General features: G+C 43.7%; 1 pseudogene; it reads left to right on the top strand.

The window, feature by feature from the left end:
- The first annotated feature begins 2572 nt into the window (after positions 1–2572).
- Positions 2573–9571, top strand: part of LOC150056230 (zinc finger protein 770-like) — a 50019-nt pseudogene continuing 43020 nt past the window's right edge.

A 9571-nucleotide genomic window follows, 5' to 3' on the forward strand; every position in this document is an offset into this window, starting at 1 on the left:
CCCCTGGGCTGGCTTCAAATTGCAATCCACAGATCTCAGCTTCCTGAGAAGCTCAATTGTGGTATAAGTCACTGGCACTCAGCTAGGAATTGTATTTTGTATTCAGTGCCCTCAAATAATACCAAAGCGGTGTTAACCACTCCATCATCTCATCCAGCCCTACTCTAAGAAACACAATTAGGATGAGTTTTCCCAGTGTTAAATAACTCTCCCTATCATTACCTCTCATGTAATCTTGTTTATTTCATTGTAGTACTAATCTCTGTTAACACTATAAAGGTCTCTAAGAGGTGCCTATTTGTTTGTGTACTATTGTTTCAGTGCACGGCATACAAGTTCTATTTAGTCAGGGATATATAGTCAGCTGTTAGATAAATATTGGCTGAAAGGTGATAAAACATAGAAAAACCTGGGGCTGGCACTTAGAGGCTTTGAACACTGATAAGCATTTGAACCCTCATCTATAGGCAAGATACTTAACCTCTCTATGCCTAATTTTCTCCTCCATAAAGTATGGACAGTAATACTCTTCTCGCCATGGTATTGTTCAGTAGATTGATGGACTAAACATGCACATACATAAAAACTTAGATATGCTCCTGGTATTCATAACAAACACCCTATACATGTTTATAATCATTGCCATTATTAGCGACTAGAAAGCTCTAGAAGCTTCTGGACAAAACAGTAGCCTCACAGCGTGGGAAGATCAACCTGGCAGGAGTGTGATAAGAGGGGCTGAAAGGAACTGGTTGAAACAGGAAGGCGAATCAGGTGGCTGCTGTGTATGGATCCTGGTTAGTTATGAGGGCCGAAGTCTTGTTTTGTTATGTTTTGCCAGTCCTGGGCTTGAGCTCAGGGCCTGAGCACTGTCCTTGGACTTTCTCAAGGCTAGAGCTCTACCACTTGAGCCTCAGCACCACTTCCGGTTTTTTCTATGTATGTGGTACCGAGGAATTGAACCTGGGTATTCATGCATGCTAGGCAAGCACACTACCACTAGGCCAAACTCCCAGCCCCCAGAGGGCCGAAGTGTTACAAAGGGAGACAGGGATATTTAGGAGATTAACACTACAATGAACATATAAACAAAATATAACAATTTCAAAAGAAAATGCAAAATCAAAATCAATGAGAGAAGCCAGGCTCTATCAGTGGCTCATGTTCATCCTAACTATTCAGAAGGCTGAGATCAGAGCATTTGGTTCAAAGCCAACCTGGGCAGGAAAAGTCCAAGAAAGTTGACTGGCACAAAACCAAACTGGAGGCATGGTTCAAGTGATAAGTAAGTTGAGTGAAAGAACAAGGTCCTGAGTTCAGACTTTGGATCAGAAAAAGGAAAAGAAATCATTAATAAACGTTCAGCCTGGCTGAAAAGAAGACTGAGGAACAAAAACCCCTGAAAAACACAATTGGTGGCCAGGAAACTGAGTTCATTTTGGGTCCTGCTGGGTCAGAGATTTTGATGAGAAATGGAGAACTAGATCTTAGGAGAGAGGAGAGGCTGAGGGGTGACTGAAGAACAGTGAAGAGACAGCTCATCCACTCAAGCCCCTGGGGTTCCAAAGACAGCCAGAGCTTCGGGGAGAGGAAAGGATGGATGGAATCTCACACAAGTCTGTAAAGAGTAGTATAGAAGACACATGTAGAAGGGGAATGGAGGAGGGGTAACAGGGAGGAAATCGAGCAGATGGGGCCAGGGAAATTCAACAACAGGTTATATACTGGGATTAGTCCTGAGCAAGGAAGGGGGAGGAGGATTAAGGAAAGTCTAGAATTTTGTCTTCAAAAGAGGATCTACTGATGATTCCTGATGAGGCGTGGAGCAAATAGACAGGATTTGAGTGACATGCTCTTTGAACTATAAACAACAAGGCTCCTGGATGTTCCCTGTGCAGTCAACCAGTCCACAGAACTGTGCTTCACAGCACAGAGACTCCATCACATAGCGGCTCAGCCTGGGGTGCAGTTCTAAGCCACAGAAAAAGATAAGTGGGTATGGGCTTAAAATTGTTTTTAAAGACTTAGAGAAAAATCAGAACAAAAGTCACACTTTTTTATGGGCTAGTGATGAAGTTATTTATTACTTTAGTCTTTCTTTCACTTTTGCAAAACAGCTTCAGTAGATTTTAAAAGTCACATTTAGCTCCCTAAAAATAGATTTGATTTGCAGAGTCATCCAAACTTTACAAAAAACTTGACTACCTGGGAAAGCATTAAGACACAGAATATATAAGATTCTTGCCTTTACTTAGAGAAGAAATTCTATTCTTCAGAGGAGAATCTGATGCTCCAGGATGAAAAGTCATTCTGCTATATCAAAGATCAAAACAAACCTTCTCCAATTCGATCATGGAAGCCTGGATAAAGATGTGAGGGAAACCTAAATATACAAGAATCTTTTTTAATCCTAACAAGCTCCAAATTACTTCACAAATATGCACTTAGTTAATTAACACGTTCCCAAACCAAATATCTGTTAACACTACCATCCTTTTGGGCAAGTTAAAAAGCTCTCCCTCCTGAAGCAGGCAGAGCCTGGACAAGGTGCAGAGCCAGCGGCCCTCAGACCATGGCCTATCTCAACCTCCTCCTCCCCTTCATCACCTTCTCCCAGTCCATTCTCACAGAGCTACAAGAGATCCTCACGAAATATCCCTATAAAAACGCCATAGTATTTAGAAAGGAGCCATCTTTTCCCACAATGTACACATGGCCCTTCAGATCTATCTGCTTTCTCCTCTTCACTCTGCTTGAAAGTGAGGAAGAGTGAGGAGGAGTGAGGAGGTTGGTCTTCGGTTCAAAGTTTACCAAGCTGATTCCAGCCCATGAGCCAGAGTCCCTGTAATTCCCTTGGGCAGATTCATTCCTTCCCTGGATTCATTCCCCCAGTGCAACCATCGTTTTCTCATAGGTGGAAGAGGAGGAGGGAGGGAGGAAGGAAGGAGTATGTGGGATGATATTGGGGTCAGCTAGCATACCCCATCAGCTGAACAAGGTCAGCATAGATTCCAATGGGTATGAGGAGAAAGACTACCACCTGAGGGTGGGATTGAGGCTCAGAGCCCTCTAAGCAGATGAGTGGGATTTCCTGTTCTGCAGGAAGTCAGCTAGTTAAACTGACAGAGGGAAAGAAATGGCATGCAGTACCCCAGGCACAAAGGAGACCATAAGCCCAGCAGAAGCCACAATCCTAATAGTCTCCCTCCTTCTATAAAAGAATCAGTTCTCAACTGCTGGTGAAGTAGCCATGCGGCACCAGACTATTTCTGGGTCAGGAAACATAATGGGTGGAAAAGCACAGTGCTAGAAACCAAGAGACCCAGGCTTGAGTGGCAGGCTTGAACCATCCTGGCAAATCTCTAAAGCCTCTTCACCTCTTTGTGCCTAAAAATTGAGGTTGTATTAGGCTGTTTCTCACAGTATGCACCACAGGCACCCCTCACTGCATGGCTCAAACTTGGGCTTCTGAACTTGAACTTCTAGGGAAAACACTCAAGCACTGACATTGGCAAGAACTTAGTTAATGATTCTATTGATCCCTAGGTTAGTCTCTAACTTCCAGTTTCTAACATTCTATGAATATTAAACCTTAAACATATAAATATTGAGGAAAAAAGAATCATATCCTACTGGAATTTGTCTAATGTTCAACTACTATCAAATCTATAAACCAGTCATAATATTACAGTCTCTAAGGAAGGATATGTGCCCATGACCAAGGAATGCTTAACTAGGACCTGGAGTTTGGCCTAGTGGTAGAGTGCTTGCCCAGCATGCATGAAGACCGGGTTCTATTCCTGGGTACCACATACATAGAAAAAAGCTAGCAGTGGTGCTCCGGCCCTGAGCTCAAGCCCAGGATTGGCAAAAAAAAAAAAAGCTTAACTAAATGATCAGATTTTTCACTTCCTTACCAAAGTATGGAGGAAATCTTAGCATTAGCTGCTGTAAATCTCTGAGTGAAATATATTTAAAAAAACAACTGCAAATTACGAATGACAGATGCCCTTCAATTTGGCCTCTAGCTGAGAAATTTTGTGCAGAAATACAGTGGCTTAAGTGGCTTAATATCCCATAGGTCTCTTGCATTATAAACTGCAGGTGTCAAATCAAGTGGCTGTGAACTGTGGAGTGAGCGTGTGTGTGTTATGTCTGTCTGTCTGAAAATCAGTACTTAAGGAGGGGATTTCTCCTACTCCTTTGATAGGAATTCAACAGCCAAGGTCAAAGGCAGATGTTAGCTGTGAGGTCCCAGGAATCTCCACAAAGCCTGACAGGGGCTTGAGGCCAAAGTGGTTGTCATTTTCTCCACTATCTACCAGCCAGGGAGCTGTATTTGACCTTTGCAGAAAAGCAATCCAAAGCAAGCACCAAGGAGAGCTGGAAGGAAAATAACCAGCTCACATCAGTGACCTATTTCCTGAATCTGGCTTATGTGAGATCAAATTTTGCATTCCATAAAAAAAAAGGCAGCAAAACTCTTCAGGCTCTCCATAATGCTGCCTCTGGCAAGATTATTTGATACATTTTCACACATATAAAAAAGACTAACCACTCCCCTCCTCACCAGTGTTCAAGATTGTCTCAAAAGACAATGGCTGGGCCAGGAGTTTGGCCTAGTGGTAGAGTGCTTGCCTTGCATGCACAAAGACCCGGGTACAATTCCTCGGTACCACATACATAGAAAAAAGCTGGAAGTGGTGCTGAGGCTCAAGTGGTAGAGTTCTAGCCTTGAGAAAGTCCAAGAACAGTGCACAGGCCCTGAGCTCAAGCCCAGGACTGGCAAAAAAAAAAAAAAAAAAGACAATGGCTGAGGCTGGGAATTTGGCCTAGTGGTAGAGTGCTTGCCTAGCATGCATGAAGACCCAGGTTTGATTCCTCGGTACCACATACATAGAAAAAAGCCAGAAGTGGTGCTGTGGCTCAAGTGGTAGAGCTCTAGCCTTTAGAAAACCCAAGGACAGTGCTCATGTCCTGACCCCACGCCCAGGACTGGGGAAAAAAAAGACAATGTTGGGAAGGCTGAAGCCACCATATCTTGAGACTTTGCCTATTATCCAAGAGTCACATGATACTAATTGGCAGTGAAGGAACCTCATCTAGTTGCTACTACCTTCAGCACATAGCGATAATCTAAATCATTCTTGAGAGCCCGATGTTCATGTCATTTAAATTTCCAGTTGTGTATTCTACCATAGTCAGGTTGTAGGCTAGCCCTTTCTTCCACAAACTGCACAAATGAAATGAGTCATCCCTGTGTAAGTGGAGGCTTCTAACCTACTGGTGGAACCCGCTGATTTCCCTTCCAGAGGATAAGACCCCACCTTCCTTCCCCACCTCTGCACCTTGACAGTACTTAGTATCTCAAAGGGAAGCATCTAAGGGAAGGATTCCTGCAAAAGGCTAGGAGTCTAACTGCCCTCAATAAGCCTTTCCAGAAGAACAAGTTGTGACACATTCCTGGTGCCTGGGTAACAGTCACAGCTTGGCAACATAATTTGCATAATTTCTCTTCTGTAACAGGCTTCAAAATAACAATAGCCAAGCAAAATAGAATCTATCGATTTTAAATTGGATTGCACTGGAAGTTTAACCCCGCTAATCAGTCTTGATCCTGAGGTTCAGCACAGGAAGAATTCGGGCAAGACTCGAACATAGTTAAAAGTGATAGGAAAGAGAAATATGGCAGAGAGATTGTGTGGCCTAGGTATGCCAAGAAAGGATGACACCTTAGTTCACCTTCAGCCATCTTGTCCAGTACAGACATAGCCCTGGATTAACCAGGAAGAGCTAGGGGCAGGGAGCGACTAGACAGGCACATTAAAAACTGTCCCAGTTCCAGGCAGGTTCAGAAGTGATATCAGATAGACTGACAATCCATTGTCTCAGGATTGGCCAGGTGGGCCTTCCTACAACAAGTCACTTGCACCTGGCAAGAAATCCTACCCCTTCCTGGATCCAAAATAGCTGCATTTTATATTTTTAATGAACTGCTACAGATTACCCTTTCAATCTATTTCATCCATGTGTGGAACAACAGTCATTCAGTAGCCAAAATTTGCAACAAAAGGCTTTTGTTGTTGTTTAAAAAGCTTACTTTTAAATTTCTTCCCCTGGAAAATTTTCCCTATTTTACAGATTCATTTTGAGCAGAACCAAGTAATCCATTTTCTGCTCTAGTTAAATATCTACATAATCATTTCATGGGTTTTATCCCTCAATTCCAATGGCATTCTAAGTCCAGTGAGAATTTAATCAAAGCTATCAAATGGTTCTTTTTTCTAGATAGGAGATAAGATGGATGAGGATAGAGGGATAAATATAGTGTTAGAGCTTTCCATACAAACAGCAAAACTAAGATTCATTGCTCTAAGCCAGTGGTCCCCAAGCCTGCACCAGTCCCCCACAGAGCCTGTGCAGGTCGGATTGCAGACTCCACCCAGAAATTCAGACATTGGCCGGAGGCAGGTGCCACAGGATGGGGCCACCGGTGAGAAGCAGTACAGCAGGTAGGGTAAAGGTAGAAGGAGGGGACCCCACAAAGAGAAGAACCATGAAGGCCTTGGAAGGAGACCTCCCAGAGCAAGCACATTTCTCAGAAGGTTATCAGTAGGGAGCAAGGAGAGAGTATGTGAGTTGAAGCTGAAAGGCTGGAGTTCATCTAACCCTGGTCCTCACCTGGCTGGCACCACTTGAGGAGAAAATGGCTACATGAGGCTCAACAAGCAAGAGTTGCTCACAGCAGGACTATCAGGAGTATTAAAGATGCAGAGTGGTTTATGGATAGGAAGGAAAATCCATCCTGTACAAGTATAACATTGTATAACTTCGCCTGTCACTCTCAAGTGCCAACTCTTCCAATTCTTATGGAATCCCAGCACTCTTGTCTCCACTTTGCCAACAAGAAAAAAGAGCACACAGCTGGGCCAGGTGGAGAACCCAAGCCCTCAGTCTCCAGAGCAGTGATCTTCTTAGGCATCACCTTCCAACTTTTAACCCTACCCAGAGGGGAAGTCCCGTCCCCAAGGAAAGGGAGGGAAATGAGAGAGAAGTCAGGGGACCAGCACTCCACATAGCTGGTTATGTGACACCCACCCTCACAGTCGCACACTTGTCTCCAGAGAAAGTTAACAGTGCTGGCTATGAGAACAACTTGACTCTCCAAAAATTTGTTGGGATGTAAAGTTGATTTGGAAGAAAGCTAAGTGTTATCATGTTCCAGAGAATTTTCTAGATGTTGACACTACCAGAGGGTCAGGAATGTTTGAGTTTGGCTCTACTTTAAGATATCAGGTGTTGGGGTCTTTCGTTCCCGGTGCCTCTCGATCAGCAGGAGGGATAGGGAGACCTCGCCCCCACCGGGATGATCCCCCACCAGGATGAGCCAAGCGAGGAGAGGGCTCACTGACTGCCTGCACCCATCCCTCCTTCTCTGGAGCATAAATGGACGTGTCAGAGAGGCTCATCAAGACAGGAATCTCTAACCCCTCCCCCCAGAATCCCCTCCTGAGGAAGTCCCTCCAGCTAATATACCCTCACTATAGGTTTCAGCAGAGAGTGATAAAGCAATAACACATTTGTAACCAATGGTAATCAAGTCTTGCACCCTGCCTCCTGCGCCTTGCCTGTCTCTTGCCCCTTGCCTCTCAGCAGAAAGTGATTCGCAATACCAACAATATAGCTCAAAGCTAGACATGGCGTTACTCGGCTCCCAGCAATAAGGCAGGCCTTTCCTCACCCATGAATATTTGAGAGCTGCAAAGCATATAATAATAAGGAAAAGAACCAACCCTCAGGGACTTTCATTAGTTCCTGTTCTCTGCCAAAATCAACACTCTTCAAAAGAGCTTGATTACCATTTTGACTTTTCCTTTTTTTAATTTACTATTCATTCGTGCTAGGTCTCACTGTGTACCACAGGCATGCACCACCATGTTGAGTCATTTGCTTCTTTTAAACTCAAGAATATATAGGCTGGGGGCTGGGAGTTTGGCTTAGTGGTAGAGTGCTTGCCTAGCATGCACAAAGACCTGGGTTTGATTCCTCGGTACCACATATGTAGAAAAAAAGCCAGAAGTAGTGCTGAGGCTCAAGTGGTAGAGCTCTAGCCTTGAGAAAGCCCAAGGACAGTGCCTAGGCCCTGAGCTCATGCCCAGGACTGGCAAAAAAATTAAGTATATATATATATATATATATATATATATATATATATATATATATATACACACACACACACAGGCTGGGGGCATGGCACAAGTATGGAGCAATGGCCTAAAGTCTGAAGCCCTGAGGCCAATTTCCAGTACCACCAAAAAAAATAATAATAAAGCTTAAAAAATGACTTTCTCCAGAGTGTGTTGTTTGTTCCTTTTCCTCTGATTACAGAGTAGGTCAGATGTTGGAAAATACAGAAAAGATTCAAATCAAAACCATCCACATGGTGCCTCCAAATCGAATCATCCTTCAGATGTTTAAAGGTATGTATTTGTTTATCAAAAAAGGTGTTTATTTGTATGTGATCTATCTGTTATCTATGTTGACTGTATGCTCTTTGATATTTGAATCTATGATAATTCAGATATTTTGGTGGATTTCTAGTCTATTTGTAGTCTGGATGCTTCCAGGGGGCACTCTCAGGTCTGATGACCCGGGCCTCCCCTGGTGTTACTCAAATTACATCATCCTTTCCTGGTTACACCTTCCTCCCACTGCCTCTCACATTAAGATGTCTTGGTGGGCCTGTGTTGCTCAACTATGTGCAGCTACCATGGTGGCCCTGTGAAAAGCACCAATCCACCTGTGATAGTGGCTGAGACTTCCTCCGTTATATGGGGAAACAAAGCTTAAGTAGCCACTGACCCACCAACACATACTATTTCCAGTCTTTACTTAGTTAACTTTTCCATGCTACAGTCAACATTTTAATTTATGTATGTCTATCTATTGATTTGAGCTTTAGAAAACTTATGATGCAGCTTTGGGGGCAATAAAAAAAGGTTATAAACTAGATAATACACAAAACAAAAACGTTCACATGTATTAGGAACGTTCTTCACACTGAGTTCTTCTGGGTCAACTATCAACCAGGGCCCTTCTTTCTCTCACTTAGGTGTCAAAAAGTTGGGTTCTGTGCTCACACAGCTCCAAGGCTGTGCTCACAGCTACACTCACTACAGCTTCAAGATGCTGTGCCATCTCAGGAAGGACAGCTAATTAGGCATCTTAATTCTTGGAAGTACCTCTGGCACACTAGCTGCCTATCCAGTCTCCTCAGGAGGTGCCTCAAGTGTCCTTGCCTTCCCAAGTTAGGATAGGAGGACATGCACACCAGCTGTTTTACACCTGGGAAAGGTTTCCATGGCAACCATCCATACCACAGCCCTCATTCTACCTACCCAGTATGCCCTAGACTAGCAAAGAGCAAGACTTCTTTATCGGCGTCTTGAGTCTCACTGTGTAATTTTCCCAAGGCCTCAATTTTTTTCTCTACAGACAGAGAGGATGTCTGGCTACTTAGCTTCGCTGCTGAGTCCTAGTGTCTGGCATGAGTTCTCAAAACACATTTCTA

Source organism: Megascapheus bottae, chromosome 12, assembly GCF_031878675.1.
Source record: "Megascapheus bottae isolate mThoBot1 chromosome 12, mThoBot2.hap1, whole genome shotgun sequence".
In the NCBI taxonomy this organism is placed as follows: Eukaryota; Metazoa; Chordata; class Mammalia; order Rodentia; family Geomyidae; genus Megascapheus; species Megascapheus bottae.